We start from the raw sequence: 26535 nt of genomic DNA, 5'->3' as shown, positions 1-26535 counted from the left end.
GAAAATATAGGAAGTTATTAATATCAGAGAAATATGTTCTAGTCAATGAAGCTATTTCCCTACATATTGCCCAAAAAGGTTAATAATAATTGCAGTATTTTAATAAGAGATTCATATAGCAAGACATGTAGAAAATACAGTCTTTAATAACCTCTGGAGTATTTTAAAGCATGTCTTACAGGCCTTAATGTGCTTAGTAATATACTATTTAAAACCATAATTTTATCCCTCTGCAATATACAGTCACTCTTCCTCATCATTTACCCAGCTAATGAATGCCAGCAATTAGTAAAATGTAATCCCATTGCACAATCATTTTAATGCTTTTAGCACTCAGAAAAGTAAACACCAAATTAATACTGCTCAAGCCATATCAGATCCTAGTTGGAAGCAGGCAATTATAGTTCAGCTCCTCAGGTGTAATTAAATGATTGGAATGATTTAGTTCCATAAATGCAAGTTAATTCATAAGCAAGCAACAAATATACTGGGAGTAATTACAAGAAACATTGACAGCCTAAGCAGGGCAGGTTTTTTAATAAGCCTGATGTAGTAAAATGCTGCCCTCTCCTGGGCAGATAAGTGAATTTCTCAAGGCCAAAGATTTCCACTTAAAAAAGTAAGTAAATGGCATGTTAATTTTTGACATTGTTTTGTATCTTGCAAGCCCAGTAAATATACTGTAGTAGAGCAATTTATAGTCAATAAAATTAATTCTTTCCCCAGTAAAAACCTTCCAGTCTGAACCTCAAACGTCCTAAGCAATTTCCAAACTAGAAGACAGCATGCTGTATAGCACTGATGGACTGTAAGCGAGCCTTCTGGCACCCACTGGGATGCCCATGCTGGCTGTATATGTCAGGACTAAGCTATGCTTTCACAAGCTGCAAGAGTTGTGTGAAAAATGTAAATTGACTTGGTGTATTACGACTTTAGATCATGGCCTAAAATTGCTTTTGTTCAATAAGATAAATAAATGACTGGCAGAATTGTCATAACAGTAATTTTAAGAATTATGCATACTTGTATGTGCATTGGTACCATGCGTGTGTACATGCCTGTAGAGACCAAAAGAGAGTGTTTGCTGATGCCTTGGGGCTGGAATAGCAGGTAGTTGTTAGCTGCCCAGGCAGGTGTTGGGAACCAAGCTCAGGTCCCCTGGAAGAGCAGCAAGTGCTCTTAACTATGGATCCAGTTAACAAGCATGGGAATAATTTAAAACATAAAAAATAGGAACAGTACAGTAAATGCTGGTCTTATTTAAAGAGTTCCCAACTTTTTACTTCTTACCCTAAAATTAAGGAGGAGCCAACTTAAGATGATGATCCTTAATGTCACACATTTAAGAACCTTCCTTATTATATTTTAAGAATGATACAGTCAATGTCTAAGTTAAGACATCTATTTATAGCACAAGCTCTAACCTGTATCCCTTTGCATTTTCTGCAGGACTGGATGTGTTCTCTAATAAAATTCTGCAGTTACCACAAATGTTTGTCTTCAATAAATGCAAACAGATAATGTTTACCACTACACCGTCATCCTTTGGGAAGGTAAAAACTTCTAAGCCAATGCACTTCTAATTTGCTCTCAAATGCATTAAAATCAAATTCAAAATAATTTCTTATGTAAACTATAAAAATAAATCAAAATATTAGAATGTCCTGCCACTAAGTTTAAAATGTACAGCACATTTTCTTTGACCTTGATGTCAGAATCTTATTTCCCAATTCATATCTTGTACACTGTAAGTTAATTGCTTCTGGAAAGTACTTATTATTCATGTAAAAATTAATGTGCCAATGTGTTTAAATCCTCTTAAATGACCATTCATGCATCTATCTTCTTTAAGTACCAATGAAATCTGTCAAAAGACATCAATGCAAAATGATCTCTAAGAAAGTTTTAATAGAGATTTTTTTTCTGCTAACACGATTTTCATATTCACCAACTTTACTTAAATTCCATTAATTTTTTAAGCTACTTTTAATAAATTCACCAAGTAAAAATTTTAGGCCTCATAGTCTGTCATTTGTGTTCCAGCTGACATTATGAATATTAATAACTGTGTTATCCTGATTAAATAGGCTTCATATGAAATCCCTGTAAACCCTATAGCTCAGACATCTCATTTTTCCAACTCTTTATGAATTTGGATTCAGACATTAAACTGGAAAAATCTTAAAAAGCAGATTTAATGGCACATTTGCATATTCTTAAGCAAAAATTAGATGTTTTAGAGATCCAAACAATTAAGATATCCCTATATACTGTAACAGGAATATATGTCTATGAATGTATAACATATTTTACCCTTCTATCCTTTTGAAGCTTAGGGTTAAGGATAATAAAATACTGATTATTGTCCTTAAAAACTTCCTATTAACAACGTAGTTTCAGAAAAATATAGATTTACATTAAAGATAATTGAATTATTTTAGAGTAGACAATCAGATAAATTCGGTATAATAAAAAATGTTAACTTATAGACAATAAAAGTCAATTGCTTAATTATTAGTAATTTCAATAAGCAAAGTAAAATTAACTTCAACCAAAATTATAAGTTGTACTAGAATTGTTCTTGAAAAACTAACAAAATGAACAGTATAACATTAGCATTTGTTAGTTAAAGTCTCCATCTAAAATTCCTAATCTCAGTTCTCCAAGTTACTTTGAATTCTCCAATGAATGAGTTTTGTTATGAAGAATAAAAGAAAAATAAAAAATTAAGCAAATGGTCCACCCCCTTTTCTCTTTAAATACATGAAAATCTCAGTTGTGACACAATCACCTACACATAAAAATGTAAATTGAAAATATTTAAACAAACATCTCTGTGCTTTCAAATGTGACTACCTGTGTTTACTCAGCATTAAAACACTTCATGAGAGAAAATTTGTTCATAGACTAGTCTTAAATTTCAGATTTGTCTAAAAAAAAAAATCAAAGTAATTCTAACATTTGACCTTTAAAAGTTAATACTATATTTTTATAGAGAAGGGTTTTTTAAATGGGATCTCAGTCTCCAGTGTTACAGCAACCAGGATTTTTTAATTATGCATATAGGTGTTTTGTTTGCCTGTATAAGGGCATGCATGCCTCAATCCCTACTGAGGCCAGAAGAGGCATCAGATCCCCTGAGACTGAAGTCTTAGATGGCTGTCAACCAGCATGTGGGTCCTGGGAACTGAACCCAGTCCCCCGAAGAGCATCCATTGCTCCTAACTGCTGAGCCATCTCTCCAGACCCTGTAGAGCTTTTAAAAAGTATTTTAAATATGAAATAACTTTTCTTCAAAACAACTACAATTTCACAAGGATTTTGGGGTTTTCTGTTATTGTTTTTTTGTTGTTGTTGTTTTTGTTTTTTACTGGCTTTGACTGGTTGCATATTGAAAAAAATAATGTCCCCCTGATCGAATCATGAGTTTATACATTAAATCTAAGTGTCAAAATAGGAATCACTTTCAATAATACAGTATATATCCAACTATTAACTCCAGATTTTGTGTTTTCTAGATTGAGGTATGTTGACCAAATTTATGGCAACAGTTTCAATAAATGGCCAAAGAGGATCACCATGAATTCAAGATCCAGTTACTTTGTTACGTGATATGACATACGGACAATCTAAGCATATGCTCTACCTAGCTTTTCATCTTACTGCAGAAAATTCCCTCAAATATTCATAATCCCTGGTGCATTCTTTTTCCAAAGGAATTTCTTTCAGCCAACTGCCTACTTACTGCCACATTGCAGCAACTAATGTTCCTCAAAGACAGGAGAGCAAGAGGTTCAAAGAGAAAATATACAGAATAAATGTGGCCCTGGCCCAAACTGCTAAAAGAAAAAATATTCACATATTATTTAACCTTACAGTTCTAAAACTTAATGTGTTTATTTTAAAAATTGTGAACGTTTCTATGTAAAAAAAAATTATCACAGCAATATCTCTAATATTTCTCTAGTCATTCTGGATTTCTATTCCACATACTCGCCTAACTTATTCTTGCTCTGATGTCTCTATACTCACTATTCCCTCAGCCTAGACTCTTCTCTAGACCTCTGAAGAGTTCTTCTCATTATTTGGGCTAGGATAAGAAGTCACCACTGTAGAGAGAAGTTGTCTAGCCATCTTATCCAAAGATTAAATTACCTACGCTGCTGTCTCTATGAAGCTAATTTAGGTAGGTTTTCTGTCTTTGTTTCTGATATTTCTCAACAGCTTTATACATGGCTGTTACACAGAAACAGACCCCTGATGTGTCTGCATCTCTGCAGTCTTGGAGAATGTGCAATAAGCACTCGGTATGTGATGAACAGTTGCAGGGTGGAAAGAAGGCAAATGGAACTGGAACGAGCATGAATTTCCATCAACAAAGAACTGGTCAAATAAAATGTGATCCAACTATGACATATTCAATCTGTAAGGTTTATACCATAAACATAAGAGCTATACATATAATATATGGAAGATTCTTCTAAAAAATACTGTTAACAGTTATATACTAGGAACCAGATTCTGCTCAAAAGAAGAATAAAGCTAGAAGAGGTTGGGGCTACATTGTGTCTTTCTGTTTTGTTTTAATCTTTTGAATAAAGGTAGAACTTGGTGACTGTTATATCAATATTTCCTTCTGGGAGACTAAAGGAAAAAGTTTTATATGTGCTTTAAAAAAAGAAAAGAAATATATTCTTTGTCAAAACAATACAGACAAATAGTATATGGATACATGAAAAACAAAAAATTTTAAATATATTTATATTTGAATATGCTTAAATAGGTACTGTATTTTTCTTTAAAATGGACACAAATGAAATTACTTGCTGTGAATTAATTATCTACAGAAAAGATCTTAGAGTTAGACAGAGATGGTGACAATCAGAGAAAGAAATGTTCATATCTGTAAGTATAATGTTATTTTACTGTGTGTCTTCATTTTTATTTAAAATTTAAATATTTATAAGTAACTCTGTGATTTGCCTGGGAACCATTAAGGCATCACATTCCACCAGAGAGAGCCAATACAAATAGAAAGGAAGCTATCTTTAATGACTCTCTTGAAACACTGAAAACATTATTGCCCAACCAGCCTTTTGTACTTACAGTTTGTTACCGTTATTTGCTTGCTTGGGTTATGTATATGAAAAAGCTCAAAATATATTAATACCTATGTATGGTAGGGGTTCCTGGCATTTAACCAAGTTTGTATTACAGGCCTGAAGAATACGTCTAGGGCCTTGCACATAGGCACGGTATTGATGCTACATACCATCCCTTGGATCTTTTCAGCATGCTGTCCTTGAACTCTACATAGAGCAGGATGGTTTCAAATTCAAGTCTTTCTGGCTTAGGCCCCTGAGCAGAGGGATCACAGGCTCATTTAAAAGGATATATCAACATGTCTGACACAACTGTTTCTTAAAATTGTATTTCTTGGACCAACAAGAAACCTCTCCTCAGAATTCAGGAGTCGAAAGTTTTAAAATGTATAATGAAAATAAATTATTCTACATTATGACTATTTTGCTACATCATATAATTCCTCTTAAGTATGTTACTTTAGTCATAACAAGTTTCTTTTCTTTTTTTTTTTTTTTAAGACTACTTCCTATCAGTAAAGCCATTGTGATAAAGACTGTATCTGTCAACTTGGCTAGATATCGGCTGCTTAATCAAGGAATATGTCCTGAGTATGTATCTGGATAAGTCCGACATCTGAAATCAACAGACTTGGTAAAATAGACTGCCCTTCCTTATTAGTGGGCTGTACAGTCAGTCAGTGGAAGACCTGCAGAACAAAACAAAAGGCCTGCAGAGAGAAAACTGTCTGACTGTCTTCAGACGGCAACAGTCTTCACACTCAGTGCTAGCTTTGTTTGGTCAAGGATGCTGGGCTTCATACTCGGAACTACACCATAAGGGCCCCTGGTTCTCGGGCCTACAGACTGGGGATGGAACTATGCTACAGGGCCTCCATACTTACCAGGGAACTGCAAATCGTGTGACTTGTCAGCATTCATAAAGCCACGTGCCAATTCCTTACACTCTCAATCCCATGCATTCACTCAAACTCATTCACTCCTCTAACACCCCTCCCCTCTCTGAGCAACCCCAATAGTCATGACAGGTCATCAAATTAGGGAAAAAAAATGAACATCTACTGTTCTACATTTTCAAAATTTACAAAGAAGATGAACATATGCCGTTTTGAAATATAACTAATCCAAGTTACAAATAACACTTGAGAATACATAACATGGCACAGCCCAGTGATTAAAAAAAAAAAAAAAAAAGCAAAACTTTAAAACTAGTATTATTTTCAGAGGGCTAATCATATACCAGGATTTTATAAAATATCCTGAAACGTTTTGCCCCAAGCCAAACTAAACTAAATCACTTAATCTACAACAGAACAGACTATAAAAACAGCCAGCTTATAGAATAGTTTCTTGGGGGAACAAACAGCCTGTTTTCTTAAGATTCATGTGAGTGCCAAGTTCTGATGCAATGGCATACTCCTGCACACAAAAGCTTACATTGCCACACAACCAACTGGAGTTCTTGGCATAGCAAAGGTAAAAAGCATTAGAGCAAGTCAAATCAATCTCTAATGACAATTGTTAAGCACAGCCACTTGAAATCAAGTAAAACAGCTACCAGAGAAATCCTTCTAAAATAAATTTTAAAACTAAGCATAGAGAGTATCCAAATGACTCTACATCACATTAATAACTAGTTTTCTATCACTGAAAAAAAACCCACTTAATACTCCATAGTTTTAAAAGGTTAACTATAAACTGTTACCGAGAAAAACATTAGCAGAGGCATGTTTATGAGAATAGGTACAGTGCTGACTAATACAAAGAGTTAAACTCAGTCTTGAACACGTGAACAGCTCCATAACTCATAGTGTTTAGTTAAGTAAGTCCCAAAGACAGCATAACCAACTTGTTTCTAATAAGCAGTGGTGCATGCAAGCTATGCATTTGACAGTGTCAATTGTAAAGCTTCTAAATTAATGGAATACAACTGCTAGAAACAAGATTTAAATATACTAAAATAACTATCTGGATTATAGCTTGAATTTCTTATATAATAACAACAAGGTTGCAGCTAATACCATCCATATTTCAGAGAAACTACAACAACCTTGAGTAATTTTTAGAGTCAACTTAATAAGCTAACAAACTATTCCATTAATAAAAAGTACGTATATAATCCTAAAATAGTTATTCTATAGCTAAGATTAAAATAATCAATGTGGCAAGGAAAACCATAAATAAGAGGTCAACCTATAAGGGTTTTTTTTTTTTTTGAAGAAGAAGAAGAAGAAAGAAAATGTAATTACAAATTAAATTTGTTATGATATCTCTGTTTTACCAAACTATAAAGAGTTTTTGGGGCTAGAGAGATGATTCAGTGGTTAAGAGCACTCACTGCTCTTCCAAAAGGACCTGAGTTCAATTCCCAGCACCCACATGGCAGCCGACACCTGTCTGATGTTGTCCTCTGGTGTGCAGATATACATGCATACAAAGTACCCAAATACATAAAGAAACAAGCCTTTAAAAAGGTGTTTCTTAGGACAGAGATGTACACTTTCAATCAAAACTTTTTTTAATTTTCAAAAACTATCTCAAATTAGAAAATTAACTGAATTTAAAATATTACCTACAAAATTAAGGAATACAATTGTACAGAATCCAGAAAAAGTATTTAATAAACTAATTAATATATGCTATTTTTTCAAGTTCTTCGTGTTTTTATTTATTTATTTATTAGGTATTTTCCTCATTTACATTTTCAATGCTATCCCAAAAGTCCCCCATACCCACCCCCCCAATCCCCTACCCACCCACTCCCCGTTTTTGGCCCTGGGGTTCCCCTGTACTGGGGCATATAAAGTTTGCAAGTCCAATGGGCCTCTCTTTCCAGTGATGGCCGACTAGGCCATCTTTTGATACATATGCAGCTAGAGTCAAGAGCTCCGGGGTACTGGTTAGTTCATATTGTTGTTCCACCTATAGGGTTGCAGTTCCCTTTAGCTCCTTGGGTAATTTCTCTAGCTCCTCCATTGGGGGCCCTATGATCCATCCAATAGCTGACTGTGATCATCCACTTCTGTGTTTGCTAGGCCCCGGCATATTCTCACAAGAGACAGTTATATCTGGGTCCTTTCAGCAAAATCTTGCTAGTGTATACAATGGTGTCAGCGTTTGGAAGCTGATTATGGGATGTCTTCGTGTTTTATTTATAAAGAATTGAGTACAATTAATGTAGCCCATATGCTCATGGGGACAAATCTAATACCTTATCATGTAATGACATAAACTGAATTTTTTCTCCTTTTAGCAGCCATCACCTGTATGAAGCTTCTCCTCTAGGATAGTCTTGTGACTCTTTCCTCCATCATGTTAGGATATTGTGTGGTATGGCCCAGCTGATTTATACACATTATTGGTTGAATGTAAAGTAGAGATATTTATCATGCCAGTAAGGTAAACTATTAAATTATTATTGATATTGTTGCTACACAAATTATATTAAAGCTAATATATATTTATATGCTATTTTAAAAAGACACCTTTCTCTTCTAGCACACTGCAGTCTTTCATTTTAAAAAGAGTATGTTACATCATTCTGGAAATTTAATTCATATAATGTGCAAATTTGTGAAATATAATAATTGCTACAAAATACTTTCTTGTATTAATAACTTGACATTTTGAGTTCTGTAAGAAAATCACTTATAAAACTACAAATAAGAAAACAGAAGCTGCTGATCCCTGTGGTTGGATTAGGGAAAACCTAGTAGAAGCTGAGAAGAAGGGTGACTCTGTAGGAGAACCAGCAGTCTCAATTAACCATCGTTTATAGAAACTTAAAGCCAGAGAATAGTCTCTCAGACTCCCAGGGACACATCGTCCTCACTGACTATGGGCTCTTCAGGGAGAATACCAAGCACAAGGGGCAGCATCCACCTTCCGTGGCACGCTTGAGTACTTTGCTTCTGAGGTCCTCCATAAGCCGCTGTGTGATGGGACGGTGGACTGGCGGTGCCTTGTGGCTGTCTTGCATGAGGTGCTCTGTGGCTTGCCTCGGTTTCATAGCCGGAACACGGCTGAGATGTATGGCAACATTCTGAACAAGCCTCTCCAGTTGAAACCAAAAATTACAAACTCAGCAACGCACCTACTGGAAGGCCTCCTGCAGAAGGACTGGACCAAGGGGCTGAGTGCCATGGGTGACTTTATGGAGATTAAGAGTCATATTTTCTTCTCTTTAATTAACTGGGATGACTCCATTAATAAGATTACACAACCATTTAACCCAAATGTGAGCAGGTCCAGTTACCTTCAGCACTTCAGTCCCGAGGTTACTGATGAGTCGGTCCCAAGCTCCATCAGCAGATCCCCTGACAGCATCCTTGTCACAGCCAGAGGGAAGGAGGCTGCAGAAGCCTTTCTCAGCTTCTCCTACATACCTCCCATGGACTCCTTCTGAATGCTCCCTGGATGCTTCTGAAGGATTTGCTCAGCATTTTCTAAAGGGTTTTAGTTAGCCTTTGGTGGAGTTGCCAGCTGACAGAACATCTTAAAAGAATTTGCACACCTGGAAGCCTGGCAGTTTCGTCCACCCAGAGCACACTACTTGACAGAAGCTTTCCAAAGAGGACATCCTCCTCTCAGTGAGTTGTGAGGTCTTCATTTCTTTTCTTCCTTCCAACGTGGAGCTAGGTCTAAAGGAGCGTGAAAGTTCTGCCTGAGACAAACACCTTGATCTCGACCCCCTGCACGTCTGTCTGAGCTATGATCAGGAATATTCTGCAATGTGCCTTTTCTGGGGGATGTTACCTCCAAAGCTTTTCCTATTGCAGAATGTTCAGTTTTGTTTGTTTTTGTTTCCCTTGCAGATTTCCCATGTGTGCAGTAGTGTAAGTGTGCTATGCCTGATCACAGCTGTTTTTGTTGTAAGCATCAATGTGACACTTGCAGGAAACTACAATGAGGGACATTGTTTCTTCCTCATTGGGAAGATAAATGTATGAGTAGACTGGCTTTTGTAAGATATAGTTAATAACTAAAACCTATTGAAACAGTCTTGCAATGACGAACATCCAGATGCTTAAGGAAAGCATTGCTGATACAAATATTTCTATTCATAAAAGAAACTTTACCAAAACTCAAAGAACACATTGCACCTCACACAATAATAGTGGGAGACTTCAACACCCTACTTTCAGCAATGAACAGATCATGAAAACAGAAACTAAACAGAGACCCAGTAAAACTAACAGAAGTTACAAAACAAATGAATTTCATATATATATAAACATTTTATTGTAAAACAAAAGAATATACCTTCTTCTCAGCACCTCATGGTACCTTCTCCAAAATTGACCATATAACCAGTCACAAAACAGGCCTCAACAGATACAAGAAGATTGAAATTATCCCATGAATCCTATCAGATCACCACAGATGAAGGCTGGTCTTCAATAACAACATAAACAGTGGAAAGCACACATACACATGGAAGCTGAACAACACTCTACTCAGTGATAACTCAATCAAGGAAGAAATAAAGAAAGAAATTACAGACTTTTTAGAATTTAATGAAAAAATGAAAGCACATCACATCATGTCAAATCTTATGGGACACAATGAAAGTAGTGCTAAGAGGAAAACTCATACATAGTTCTGGGTGCCTCCAAAAAGAAAGTGGAGAGAGCATACACTAGCAGCTTGACAGCACACCTGAAAGCTCTACCCCCAGAGCTCATGCTCTAGTTGCATATGTAGCAGAAGATGGCCTAGTTGGCCATCATTGGGAAGAGGGGCCCCTTGCTATTGTAAACTTTATATTCCCCAGTACAGGGGAACGCCAGGGCCAAGAAGTGGGAGTGGGTGGGTAGGGGAGCAGGGTGGGGGGGGGAGGGTATAGGGAACTTTCAGGATAGCATTTGAAATGTAAATAAGGAAAATTTCTAACAATAAAAAAAAAAGAAGTAAATACACCCAAGAGGAGCAGACTGCAGGAAATAAGCAAACTCAGGCCTGAAATTAACCAAGTAGAAACAAAAAACTACACAAAGAATCAACCAAACCAGGAGCTGGTTCTTTGAGAAAATCAACAAGATAGATAAACCCTTAGCCAGACTAACCAGAGGGCACAGAGTCAGTATCCAAATTAATAAAATCAGAAATGAAAAGGAAGACATAACAACAGAAAGTGAGGAAATTCAAAAAAATCATCAGATCCTACTATAAAAGCCTATACTCAACAAAACTAGAAAATCTGAATGAAATAGACAATTTTCTAGACCAGGTGCCCAAGTTAAATCAGGATCAGATAAACCATCTAAACAGTCCCATAACCCCTCAAGAAATAGCAGCAGTTATTAAAAGTCTCCAACCAAAAAAAAAAAGCCCAGGAGCAGATGAATTTAGTGCAGAATTCTATCAGACCTTCAAAGAAGACCCAATTCCAATTCTCCTCAAATGATTCCACAAAATAGAAACAGAAGGAACATTTCCACAATTCGTTCTATGGTGCCATAATTACACTTGTACCTAAACTACACAAAGATCCAACAAAGAAAGAGAACTTCAGACCAATTTCCCTTATGAATATCGATGCAAAAATACTCAATAAAATTCTAGATCTATGCCCCAGTATAGGGGAATGCCAGGACCAGGAATGGGAGTGGATGGGTTGGGGAGCATGGGGAGGGGGGAGGGGATAGTGGATTTTTGAAAGGGAAACTAGGAAAGGGGATAACATTTGAAATGCAAATAAAGAAAATATCTAATTAAGAAGAAAGAAAGAAAGAAAGAAAGAAAGAAAGAAAGAAAGAAAGAAAGGAAGGAAGGAAGGAAGGAAGGAAGGAAGGAAGGAAGGAAGGAAGGAAGGAAGGAAGGAAGGAAGGAAGGAAGGAAGGAAAGAAGGAAGAAAGGAAGGAAGGAAGGAAGGAAGGAAGGAAGGAAGGAAGGAAGGAAGAAAGAAAGAAAGAAAGAAAGAAAGAAAGAAAGAAAGAAAGAGTGAGTGTTAGTTTAGTTAACATGGTCATAAAGGATGAATTTTGTTTTTTCCTTATTCACTTTAAACTCTGCTCATTGCTCCCCCTTCTCATCTGAGTGGGGGCCCCCCTCGGTATCCCTCCACCCTGGTACATCAAGTCTCTGCAAAGTTAGGTGCATCTTCTCCCACTGAGGCTACACAAGGCAGCCCAGCTAGAAGAACATATCTCACAGACAGCCAATCGCTTTTGGGATAGTACCCATTCCAGTTATTCCTGATCCACATGAAGGTCAAGCTGCACACTTGCTACATGTGAGAAGGCAGGCCTAGGTCCAGCCCGTGGATGTTCTCTGGTTGTTGGTTCAGTCTCTGAGGGCCCCAAGGGTCCAGGTTAGCTGACTGCTGATCTTCCTGTGAGTTCTTATCCACTTTGGGACCCACAATCGTAAAGGATGACTTTTAAAAATTGGTAAAATGATGTTCATCATTTCTGGCTAAGTTTGCAATCTTCCATAACAAATTGTGTATTTAAAAATAAGAATGCATAGAATTCACTTTCCAGAAAAACTCACTGAACAATTTGTTCCAGAATCAACAATGAGCATTCTCTTCTGCCATTTTTATTATTTCATTTTATATTAGAATATCTAATAAGCGATATACACATGCAATATACTATAGACATACCTACCCCACAGGATTTCACAACATATGTCATTTACAGAAAAGCCTACAAATTTCATTTTAACAAGAAGGAACTAAAAAAAAAATGTTTTTAGTTGAATGTATGTATTTTACTCAAACATCTTGAAATTACTCCCTACCTTAGATTTAACAATCAAATAATGTTTAAGTTATTAGCAATGTCTAGTGCATATGACAAATGAGGTAAATACTCTGTCACCTTTAGCAAGCATTTTTCTCAGTCTCACTTATTGTTCTGATGGTTCTGAAGAGATATCATTGCCTTGGCAAGTCTTGTATAGGAAAACATTTAATTGGGGGCCTGCTTACAGTTTCAGAGTCTTACTCTATTATCGTCATGGTAGGAAGCATGGTGGCAAGCCACTGTGGTCTCAGAGAAGTAGCTAAGAGCTACATCCTGATCCAAAGCCAAGGGACTGGACCTGGTGTGGGCTTCTTAATGCCTCAAAGCCTACCCCTAGTGAAGCACTTCTTCCAACAAGGCCACACCTCCTAATCCTTCTCAAAGAGTGCCACTCCCTAATGCCTAAGCATTCAAATATATAAGCCTATGAGAGCTATTCTTACTCAAACCACTACACTCACTAAGTTACTCAGAGGCCACATGCTACACCTTGAAGAGCATCTTAATTACTTACAGTGTAAGTCATCATCAAGTTTATTACCTGTTCATCTCATAACTTTAGGAATCCAAAATATTCCATATTTTATTTTAAAGGACATCCTCTCTCTAAATGGTTCCTTTTATAGAACCATATGTTTCTTAAATATGTCCAATAATTGCTAACTAATAAAGTTATGAATACCCAAGATACAAGATACAATTTGCAAAACACATGAAACTCAAGAACAAAGACGAAAGTGTGGACACTTGCTCCTTCTTAGAATTGGGAACAAAACACCCATGGAAGGAGTTACAGAGACACAGTTTAGAGCTGAGACAAAAGGATGGACCATCTAGAGACTGCCATATCCAGGGATCCATCCCATAATCAGCCTCCAACCGCTGACACCATTGCATACACTAGCAAGATTTTGCTGAAAGGACCCTGATATAGCTGTCTCTTGTGAGACTATGCCGGGGCCTAGCAAACACATAAGTGGATGCTCATAGTCAGCTATTGGATGGATCACAGGGCCCCCAATGGAGGAGCTAGAGAAATTACCCAAAGAGCTAAAGGGATCTGCAACCCTATAGGTGGAACAATATGAACTAACCAGTACCCCCCCCGGAGCTCGTGTCTCTAGCTGCATATGTATTAGAAGATGACCTAGTCGGCCATCAGTGGAAAGAAAGGCCCATTGGTCTTACAAACTTTATATGCCTCAGTACAGGGGAACACCAGGGCCAAGAAGTGGGAGTGGGGGGGAGTGGGGGGGGGTTGGGGGACTTATGGGGTAGCATTGGAAATGTAAATGAAGAAAATACCTAATTAATAAAAATTAAAAATAAAATAAATAAATAAAAAAGAAAGGAATCATAAATATGTATATTTATGATAAACAGAGTGATAGAGTGATAGGGACTATACAGTTCAGCTTCAAATTTTCAAACCCTTTTATCAATTGATAGCTACTAAGCTTATACAAACAATAACAACAAATCTAGGCAACAAAAATTCTAAAACTTATTGCAATGTTTATAAAAACTAGATGTCGTAATTCATTCAGGCTGACGCAGAACTGACATGTGTTCAAGGTCAATACGTTCTACTATATTCCTTGCTACAGCGTGGGGCCCTGTCACCAAAAAGTTAATAATTGTAAAGATACATTTATATACACACATACATACTACTGTTTATTAATCAAGACAGAGTTTTAAAAGGATCATCTTTTAGGTAATGCCTCTAGGCATATGCAGGCTATGACATCATGATCTCCATATTCAAGAACCTTTATAAGGACCCTTACTTCTGACACATGAATGAAGATGGGAGCCTTTGGAAAGAAACCAATGACTATACTTCAGCATATTGTCAGAAAGATAGCAGCAGAGAACCAAAATCTGTCTAATGTAAATGTCAGTACATTTTAGGATTATAAGCAAGCTTGTCTTGTGCCTAGTCAGAAACTGTACCTATTATCAAAGGTCACCAAGCAATTCTGAGTTCATAAAATTTCAGCATGTCCTGGGTCTGTCACGCATTCAAATAAGGTCATTATATGGTCTGGTGTGCTTTTTCCCTCAAGGGCTCCTGTGTTAGAAGCTCAGTCTCCACGGTAGTAAGGTGGAAGGCAGTGGAACCTTTAAGAGGCAGAGCCCAAGCCAGGCGTGGTGGAGCATGCCTTTAATCCCAGCACTAGGGAGGCAGAGGCAGGAGGATTTCTGAGTTCGAGGCCAGCCTGGTCTACAAAGTGAGTTCCAGGACAGCCAGGGCTATACAGAGAAACCCTGTCTCAAAACAAACAAACAAACAAAAAGAGGCAGGGCCCAGTGGGAGGTTTTTAGATCATTAAGGGTCTACCTTAGGAAAATAATGCTTATTTCCTGGCATGGATTATTGAAAGAACAACCTGACTCCTCCCAACTCTTTTTGGCTGCCTATTTCACCGTGATCACTCATCGCTGCATGTGTTCTTCACATTGTGGTGTTATCTACCATGAGGTAATACAGCAGAGGACCCTATGCAGAACTAGTACAGTACTAACTGAAATACTAGCCTCCAAAAATTGTTATTCTTTCCCTTCCTTTCCTTTCCTTTCCTTTCCTTTCCTTTCCTTTCCTTTCCTTTCCTTTCCTTTCCTTTCCTTTCCTTTCCTTTCCTTTTTCCTTCCTTCCTTCCTTCCTTCCTTCCTTCCTTCCTTCCTTCCTTCAAGGTTAGTTGATTCTGTACATTTTCTTGTGGTGTTCTTGACCCCTCTGGCTCCTTCAATACTTCATTTTTTTTTTTAAAGTACATACCTTCAAGTATTTTATTACAGTAAGAAAAATAGACTTATAGAGACAGTTGGCAGAGATAACTTATAACACAGATACATACTAGAGGAAAAGTACAGAAGTTTATCCAAATGAAGGCCAATTCACAACCTTAAAAAACATTGATCATTAACCCCTGGCTCCCTAACAGATATGGTGGATCACACGCCTATGTATCGAGCACTCTGCTTACTGAGGTCCATATATGGCGCAGAGAGCAGAAGAGAGAAGGAAAGAAAGGGAGAGAGAAAGAGGAAGGGAAGGAGAGAGACAGACAGAGACAAAGAGAGAGGCCATAGGACTTCCCAGTACAGATTACTATACATGATATAATTCCTGTGACCCACTCACAAACTACAACAGACCATTTGTTGTAACAATAAAATTCCCTAACTGGGATATTGAAGCCAATTGAGAAAAGCCACTATGGCCTTTTCAAACTTGAAGATAGGCAGTGCCATCTCTTTAAGCAATCAGTCACAGATAGAGCATTTACATAAAACTACAAGTGAAGGCTATAAATAAGGTTTTTTTTTTTATTCCCTTTGACCAGAGAACCAATCTTTTATCATTAACTACCATGCCTACTGTGAGGACAGTGATGTCTTTGGCCAAGTGCAGCTTGCAGTCAGTGGGTGATATTAAAGATGAATGTGTACATTGAGCCTCTGGAGACTATCTGAGCAGTCAATAGTTTTGGATCATTTGAATCATCCTACAATCCAGCAGAAAGGTCTGGGAAAACTGAGTACTAAGTATACACACACACACATACACACACACACACACACACATATATATACATACATATACACATACATACACACATGCATATACACACACACACATATATATACATACATATACACATACATACACACATGCATACATACATACATACATACATAATTTTAGCTTAGTAGAAATCTAAGGTTCCCCCAACAACTGGAACAGAGGCTATTCCAGACTTGGTTACCTGCCTGTGGATCACGTTCCCCTAACTGGGCTGCCTTGCCTGACCTCAGTGGGAGAGAGTGTCCCCAGTCCTGCAGGACTACTGTGGGTTGGTACCCCGGGAGGGGGCCTCCCATTCTCAGAGGAGAAGGGGGAAATAGGGGAGGGGCTTGTGGGAGGGGGATTGGGGAGTGAAGGGATGCTGCAACCAAGATATAAAGTGAATAAATAAATAAGTTAATGAAAATATATATATATATATATATATATGTATATATAAAAATATATGTATGTATATACTAATTTATAAATACATACACACTGTTATTGGCTCAGTGGAAAACTAAGGTGTGAGATAAATGCCCATTTTATATCTTCAAATTGCTAATGAAATGAGAGCACCAGGTTCCTCAATCAATGCAAAGACAGGACAAATGATATGAAACACACAAATGCATGGTTAAGTAGAGGCATCAGCAAAATAATAAGCTAGAAATGTATAAGCCTTTTTATTCCAGACTAGTAGTTCAAAGGAGCTGTGCAGAAAAGCCACTCACATAACAGACAGTATGAATCTCAGAGAAGTGAAAGTAAGGATTAGACCTAAAGAAGTTATTGGCACAGGAAAGGACTTTCTGAATAGAATACCACAGTACAGGCATTAAGACCAACAATTAATAAATGAGATTTCATGAAGCTCCTGTATGGCAAAAGACATCATCATTTGAGTGAAAAGGAAACCTACAGAATGAGGAAAAAAACCTACCAATTATACATCTTAGAACTAAAATTCTGAACATCAAAAGAGGAATAGTAATAATAACACAATTTTAAAACAGGATATATCACAAGACAGAGTTTCCAAAAATGAAACACAAATGACTGAGAAACCCTTAACAAAATGCTTAACACCTTTAAGCACCAGAGAAATAATAGTTAAAACTATTTTGAGATCAATAAAACATGACAGCACATGCTAGTGAGGATGTAAGAAAGGTGGAGGACATGTGTTCTTTACTGTTGAGAGTGCAAACCAGTACAGCCACTATGGAAATCAGTGTGGTGGATCCACATAAAACTTGGAACTCCACCTACCTTGAGATCCATCTAGACCATCCTTGGGCATATATCCACTGGACATCTTATTATACAGAACTTACTCATCCATGTTCATTGCTGCTCTGTTCATAACAGCCAGAGACTGGAAACAGCCTAGGTCTTCACGAACTAATGAATAGATAACGAAAATGTAGTACATTGACAGAATGGAATATTAGTCAACATGTAAGAAAAGTTGAATTATGATTTTTCCAGATGAATAGATACAGCTTGAAACACTCATCCTGAGTGGGTAACTCAGACCACAAAAGACAAATAGTACATGTTTTCTCAAATATGTGAATGTTAACTTTTAAGCTTTAGAAATATGTGTTTCAAACAGAATGATGACAGAGATTAGGTACCTAGTAAGAGAACAGGTGGGAAAGAAGGAGAAATAGAAGATAGTGTTATAAGCAGTAAACTAGAATAGGAGGATTATCTAGGGAAGGAAATAGTAGAGCAAAGCAAAGTAGGGAATATGGAGCAGGACCACTGACACTAAAGGGCCTTTTGAAAAGAAATCCCTCCACTGTAGAAGCTCCAAATATATATATATATGATGAATGGAATATAATGGAGAGAGAATGCCCCAACGAGGCATCAATGCCACCAATTAAAACTTTCAGTGTTAGGAATGATGGGTTAGCCGGGCATATGGTGGTGTATGCCTTTAATCCAGGCATTCAGGAGGCAGAGGCAGGCAGATTTCTGAGTTCGAGGCCACCCTGGTCTACAAAGTGAGCTTCAGGACGGCCAGGGCTATACAGAGAAACCCTGTCTCAAAAAACCAAAAAACAAAAACAAAAACAAACAAACAAAAAAAGAAAAAAAAAAGGAATGATGGGTTAGAGCTTGCTGAATAGCTGACTCACTTCCCTAAAATGCAGACTACAACCAAGCCTATATTGCCAAGGCTACTGGTTACTCTGTACAACCTGATGATAAGGTCTTATTTCTTTTTTTTTAAATATTTTTTATTACATATTTTCCTCAATTACATTTCCAATGCTATCCCAAAATTCCCCAATACCCTCCCCCCCACTTCCCTACCCACCCATTCCCATTTTTTTGGCCCTGGCGTTCCCCTGTACTGGGGCATATACAGTTTGCATGTCCAGTAGGCCTCTCTTTCCAGTGATGGCTGACTAGGCCATCTTTTGATACATATGCAGCTAGAGTCAAGAGCTCCGGGGTACTGGTTAGTTCATAATGTTGTTCCACCTATAGGGTTGCAGATCCCTTTAGCTCCTTGGGTTCTTTCTCTAGCTCCTCCATTGGGAGCCCTGTGATCCATCCATTAGCTGACTGTGAGCATCCACTTCTGTGTTTGCTAGGCCCCAGCATAGTCTCACAAGTGACAGCTACATCTGGGTCCTTTCGATAAAATCTTGCTAGTGTAAGCAATGGTGTCAGCGTTTGGAAGCTGATTATGGGGTGGATCCCTGGATATGGCAGTCTCTGCATGGTCCATCCTTTCGTCTCAGCTCCAAACTTTGTCTCTGTAACTCCTTCCATGGGTGTTTTGTTCCCAATTCTAAGGAGGGGCATAGTGTCCACACTTCAGTCTTCATTCTTCTTGAGTTTCATGTGTTTAGCAAATTGTATCTTATATCTTGGGTATCCTAGGTTTTGGGCTAATATCCACTTATCAGTGAGTACATATTGTGTGAGTTCCTTTGTGAATGTGTTACCTCACTCAGGATGATGCCCTCCAGGTCCATCCATTTGGCTAGGAATTTCATAAATTCATTCTTTTCAATAGCTGAGTAGTACTCCATTGTGTAGATGTACCACATTTTCTGTATCCATTCCTCTGTTGAGGGACATCTGGGTTCTTTCCAGCTTCTGGCTGTTATAAATAAGGCTGCTATGAACATAGTGGAGCATGTGTCCTTCTTACCGGTTGGGACATCTTCTGGATATATGCCCAGGAGAGGTATTGCTGGATCCTCCGGTAGTACTATGTCCAATTTTCTGAGGAACCGCCAGACTGATTTCCAGAGTGGTTGTACAAGCCTGCAATCCCACCAACAATGGAGGAGTGTTCCTCTTTCTCCACATCTTCGCCAGCATCTGCTGTCACCAGAATTTGTGATCTTAGCCATTCTGACTGGTGTGAGGTGCAATCTCAGGGTTGTTTTGATTTGCATTTCCCTGATGATTAAGGATGTTGAACATTTTTTCAGGTGCTTCTCTGCCATTCGGTATTCCTCAGGTGAGAATTCTTTGTTCAGTTCTGAGCCCCATTTTTTAATGGGGTTATTTGATTTTCTGAAGTCCACCTCCTTGAGTTCTTTATATATGTTGGATATTAGTCCCCTATCTGATTTAGGATAGGTAAAGATCCTTTCCCAATCTGTTGGTGGTCTTTTTTGTCTTATTGACGGTGTCTTTTGCCTTGCAGAAGCTTTGGAGTTTCATGAGGTCCCATTTGTCAATTCTCGATCTTACAGCACAAGCCATTGCTGTTCTATTCAGGAATTTTTCCCCTGAGCCCATATCTTCAAGGCTTTTCCCCACTTTCTCCTCTATAAGTTTCAGTTCTCTGGTTTTATGTGAAGTTCCTTGATCCACTTAGATTTGACCTTAGTACAAGGAGATAGGTATGGATGGATTCGCATTCTTCTACATGATAACAACCAGTTGTGCCAGCACCATTTGTTGAAAATGCTGTCTTTCTTCCACTGGATGGTTTTAGCTCCCTTGTCGAAGATCAAGTGACCATAGGTCTGTGGGATCATTTCTGGGTCTTCAATTCTATTCTATTCTATATGTATTGGTCCACTTGTCTGTCACTATACCAGTACCATGCAGTTTTTATCACAATTGCTCTGTAGTAAAGCTTTAGGTCAGGCATGGTGATTCCACCAGAGGTTCTTTTATCCTTGAGAAGAGTTTTTGCTATCCTAGGTTTTTTGTTATTCCAGATGAATTTGCAGATTGCTCTTTCTAATTCGTTGAAGAATTGAGTTGGAATTTTGATGGGGATTGCATTGAATCTGTAGATTGCTTTTGGCAAGATAGCCATTTTTACAATGTTGATCCTGCCAATCCATGCCCATGGGAGATCTTTCCATCTTCTGAGATCTTCTTTAATTTCTTTCTTCAGGGACTTGAAGTTTTTATCATACAGATCTTTCACTTCCTTAGTTAGAGTCACACCAAGATATTTTATATTATTTGTGACTATTGAGAAGGGTGTTGTTTCCCTAATTTCTTTCTCAGCCTGTTTATTCTTTGTGTAGAGAAAGGCCATTGACTTGTTTGAGTTAATTTTATATCCAGCTACTTCACCAAAGCTGTTTATCAGGTTTAGGAGTTCTCTGTTGGAATTTTTAGGGTCACTTATATATACTATCATATCATCTGCAAAAAGTGATATTTTGACTTCCTCTTTTCCAATTTGTATCCCCTTGATCTCCTTTTATTGTCGAATTGCTCTGGCTAATACTTCAAGTACTATGTTGAAGAGGTAGGGAGAAAGTGGGCAGCCTTGTCTAGTTCCTGATTTTAGTGGGATTGCTTCCAGCTTCTCTCCATTTACTTTGATGTTGGCTACTGGTTTGCTCTAGATTGCTTTTATCATGTTTAGGTATGGGCCTTGAATTCCTGATCTTTCCAAGACTTTTATCATGAATGGGTGTTGGATCTTGTCAAATGCTTTTTCTGCATCTAACGAGATGATCATGTGGTTTTTGTCTTTGAGTTTTTTTATATAATGGATTACATTGATGGATTTTCAGATATTAAACCATCCCTGCATCCCTGGAATAAAACCTACTTGGTCAGGATGGATGATTGCTTTAATGTGTTCTTGGATTCGGTTAGCAAAGTCTTATTTCTGAAGATATCACTTACTTATGCACTGAACATAGAGAAATTGAACTGGTATCCACTAGAAGTTTCAGTCCTATTGACCAGTGTCCATGATGCTGCAAGGTGGTCTGGATCCTACTAGAGGAGATGAGTAATCAACACTATCGTCCAGCTACAACCCTTAAGACCTCCAGTAACAACATTCCTGTAAGACATTCTGGTATAACAGTGTTCCATATCATGGCACTCATACCTGAAACCACTAAAGTGGCCAAGAACCTAGATAGGTCATGGTCCCTAGAAGAAAACCTATTACCATTATTCTACTATAGGAACATAACTATAAAGTGACTCCTAATGGCATATTGCTATGCCCATGTATCATGACCCAACTCTGATCAGAGAAGCTTCCTTTTGTACAGTAATTAACACAGAGATCCACCAACTGGACAACATGGAGAGAGTAATAAGTTTGAGGACACTCAGCCCAAAATGGGATGTCTTTAAACCCATTTTCTCAAGGCTTGGGAATCTATGAACCAAAGGAAGCAGAAAGCTTCTAAGAGCCAGAGGTAGTCAATGACTCCAGGGACTCCAAAGAAACAGTGTCTTCCAAACACAAAAGGAGAAATTCACATATATACTCAGAGAAATGGACAGCCCATACAAGACTTACACAGATGCAAACCAACAAAACTCCCAGCACTGAAAAGGGATGTGATTATCACTCCTATTTGCAAATTGATACTGGATGGGAAAGAGAAAACCATTCTTCTTTATTGGTATGTCACTGGGTATATCAACTACACTCCAGGGCTGGCCTCATGCCCAGAAATAGATGGCCAACAATAGACTTCATGGATTTTTTTTTAAAGATTTATTTATTTATATGTAAGTACACTGTAGCTGTCTTCAGACACACCAGAAGAGGGCGTCAGATCTCATTACGGATGGTTGTGAGCCACCATATGGTTGCTGGGACTTGAACACTGGACCTTTGGAAGAGCAGTCGGGTACTCTTACCCACTGAGCCATCACACCAGCCCGACTCATGGATTTTTATGGTTGCTGTTGGTTTTATTCCTGTATTCCTGTTTAAATGTATATACGTATGTATGTATATATGTCTATGTATGTGTATGTATGTATATACACACTATATATGTGCATATATGTGTGTATATGTAAATACATATGTGTATATATATATATACATATATAGTGTGTGTTTATGTGTGTGCACATATACACTTTTTGTTTGATTTGGTATTTGGAAGGAATATGGTTTTTTCCCTTGAGAGAGAGAGAGAGAAAGAACGAGGGAGGGCAGGAGGGAGGGCGGGAGGGAGGGAGGGAGAACATGAAGGCATGATGCTGGGTAGATAGGGAGGTAGGGACTCTGAAAAGAATTAGGGAGGAAGATTATGATCAAAATAAGGAAGTTTCCTGGCATTTCCCACTGAATCTTCTCGCATGTTCTCTCTGAGTAGTGGCGCCACTGCTCCTGAAGTCACTTCTTACCTGTAACAGTGATGTAAATTCCTGTGCAAATCTGTCCTAACCTGTTCTCTCAGATGAATAATGCAAACTATTTCTTTCTGTTTTGTTCAACTCAGAACCCATGCAGGAAAAGCAGTAAGCACAGAGCCACAGGATCCAGGGCAAAAACTTACAAGTGGTGATATATGATAAACCATGGAAGGACCAGAGAGAACATTGAAGAGGCTGTGGCAAGTCAACAAACGTGGAATCCAGAAAGTACACAGGTATTTAGAAAGCTACATATTCGAGATCTGTAGTTTCCAAAATGTGTACAAAGGGTATACCCAAAAAAATGAAGCAAAGTTCATATTTTAAATTTTCATGGGAAACAGTGACACCTATTGAACACTGTATGAACTACTACTTCAATTACTTACTTTTTAGCAATAACTACTTGCCTTGTAGTTATTTCACATCTTTCAGACCTGTTTGCAGTTCCTACTGGAACAAAAAGCAAGCAACATACTGGACAGCTCATGTGGAAAGTGCTTACCATGATAACATGAGGACCTAAGTTCAATTTCCAGACCCCATAAAAAATCGCTACTCTGTGGCAGCAGGAGCTTGTATTTCCAGAACTGGGGAGGTTGAGACAGGAAGACCCCTGAGACTTGCTGGTCAGCCTATCTGGCTTAACTGGTGATCTGCAGGCCAATGAAAAAGCCTGTCTCAAAGGAAGTCGGTGATATCTCTAAGGATGACATTCAAGGTTGTCCTCTGGTTTTCACACACTCCCACACCTGAACACAGCACGCGCGCACACACATGCACATCTAATTACTGCACAGAAATCACTCATGAACAAAAGATGAAGGCAGCAGAAAACAGCAAGAAAATATTACAAAGCCATCATGATAGAGTTTAGGAAGTAGAGTTTTAAAAATTCAGCAAGTGTAAAGACAGAGGCATTCAGAATGTCTCCCTCCAACACAAAGACTCAAACAAAACAGTAACAAGGAGCTGCATCACTGGAGTGTTTAAAAAAGAAAACCAAAATGCAGATGGCCTTAATAGCACAGCATCTTCTGTCTGATACGTACATCAAACCATCACTTATTATCAAAGACATGAAAAGAAAACCATTGTATCATCTCAGTCAGAAAAGTTCACTATCAAAGACAAAAGGAGCAGATGCTAAAGGAAATTTAGAGAAAGGGAGTTTTATATGCTGTACGAAAAACACAAATTAGTACAACCACTATGGAAAACAAAGTGGAGTATCTGAGAAAATGAAAACCAGAATCACCATATGTCACAGGAACTCTTTCTCATATAGCTAAAGGAAACAAAATCAGACTTGTGACTATCTGCACTCCCACATGTATTATACAGCCCTATTCTTTTTTATTAGATATTTTCTTTATTTACATTTCAAATGTTATTCCCTTTCCTACTTTCCCCTCTGAAAATCCCCTAACCCCTCCCCCCTCCCCATGCTCCCCAACTCACCCACTCCCTCTGTATACAGCACTATTCTTAACATCAACAGGGAAACAAACTAGGTGCTTCCCACTGGACGAATGTATAAAGAAACTATGATTAAACACTTGGCTAGCTTTGTAGCTATAATGTAAATATCTATAAATAAATACACCATCGTTTGGACCATCATTGGTGGAATTAAATTAAGTGAAAGTCAGTCAGTCACAAAAGGACAAAAGTGCATGTTGCTACTTATATGTGGAAGCTAAAGTTCTTTAAGAATTAAAATATAGCCGGGCGTGGTGGCGCACGCTTTTAATCCCAGCACTTGGGAGGCAGAGGCAGGTAGATTTCTGAGTTCGAGGCCAGCCTGGTCTACAAAGTGAGTTCCAGGACAGCCAGGGCTATACAGAAAAACCCTGTCTTGAAAAACCAAAAACAAACAAACAAAAAAAAAAACAAAAACAACAAAAAAAGAATTAAATAATAAAGAATTTACCACAACCTAGAAAAACAAGAGGAACAGATAAAGAAAATTTCTGAGGTTCAATAAAGTGGTACATCTGCATAGTGAAATAACTAGGGCTGATAATAATTAAATGGCTATTTCAAAATGACTAAGAAAGACAGTTTTAATGTCCCAACAACACAAATGTCTGATGTGATATATACACCAATTTGTCTGATCCTCTCATCACTCATCACACATGTACTGTCATATTACACTGCACACAACAAATATATACAGCACAGCATTTCAATCACAAAGAAAAAGGTTTGGAACATGGAATCTCTTATTAATTTCATCTACCTGTACATATTTCCTATGGTTATGTACATATAAAGGGGGCAAAGAAATAAAATATTATGAAATATTGAACAATACATTCTTTATTTACATCTGTCATCGTCTTGCCGAAAATTGGCATGAACAATTAAAACCCTTCTTCTTCAAAATAATGGGAGAAAATTCAAGACTAACTTAATTTGTTCAAAGTTTAAATATGTGAGAAATTAAAATGACTTTCCTGGAAAGATTTCTAGGACAAAAAAAGTGGCAATGAGACAATTCACAACTCTCACTTTCCAACCTCATAAACCTTTGTTTCCTTTTGCCAGGCCATGCTGTATATTAGGATCTAATTATACTACCAGCAGAGGGAGATGTTCTTGCACATGATATATTATAGCAACTTGTACTCTAACTCTGAAATGTGCTGGCTAACATTTTGTTGATAACTAACTTTAATAAAAAATTTTTTAAAGATTTATTTTATGTATGTGAGTACACTGTAGCTGTCTTCAGACACACCAGAAGAGGGCATCAGATCCCATTATAGATGGTTGTGAGCCACCATGTGGTTGCTGGGAATTGAATTCAGGACCTCTGAAAGAGCAGTCAGTGCTCTTAACCACTGAGACATCTCTCCAGCCCAATAACTAACTTAATGTTTAAAAGTTTAACATTATTGTGCTTGAGACAGCTATAAAGCAAAATTGGACTTCCAAATGTTAAGGGCTGTTTGTGTGATTGCCTGGCCTTGAACAATGTAACAGGAGTTTTGTTACTGCTGTTGTATGTGAGATAATAAGGTTGGCTGCTGTTTTGGCTTCTGTTAACAGAAGCTTCTTTTGCTGGGGATAGCTAAGGTTTGCAAAGCAGAATGTAGCTTTCTTGTTGCAGGTAACAGAATATAACTTTATGTTCTTTGCCTTTAGAATCCCACAGGAAGTGTGGCTAGGACATACATTTGGGAATCTCGAGTCCCTGGGGTAGACCTTGTGCCAGTATTTTAATAAAAGTGTCTTCTTTGTTTAAAACTTAATTAATGGTCAGACTGGTGAATCCCTAATCCCAGACCCACAATAGAAATTTTATAACTCCATCCTATGTACCTAATAAACACTATTTGTGAGAGTTACTCCATCAACAAGTCTAGTCCTATAATAGTTTTGTTGCTTTAGTGTTTTGACACTAAGTCTGGATGTAGTGTAGGTTGCCGTGTACCACTGCACCAACTGCCAGTATTGCAATTACCTCTGTGCCAAA

At 37.8% G+C, this 26535-nt stretch overlaps 1 protein-coding gene and 1 pseudogene across 1 annotated transcript in view; one reads left to right on the top strand and one right to left on the bottom strand.

Annotated features, from left to right (window-relative positions):
* The window catches only part of Mipol1 (mirror-image polydactyly 1), a 226817-nt gene that overhangs the window by 175071 nt on the left and 25211 nt on the right, over nucleotides 1-26535 (bottom strand). The gene's annotated exons all lie outside the window — the stretch shown is intronic.
* Gm11025 (predicted gene 11025) lies at nucleotides 8865-10170 on the top strand (annotated as a pseudogene).

This window comes from Mus musculus, chromosome 12, assembly GCF_000001635.26.
Source record: "Mus musculus strain C57BL/6J chromosome 12, GRCm38.p6 C57BL/6J".
NCBI classification, from domain to species: domain Eukaryota; kingdom Metazoa; phylum Chordata; class Mammalia; order Rodentia; family Muridae; genus Mus; species Mus musculus.
Note: the sequence above shows the minus strand (reverse complement) of the source record. Positions and strands in the feature narration are given on the sequence as shown.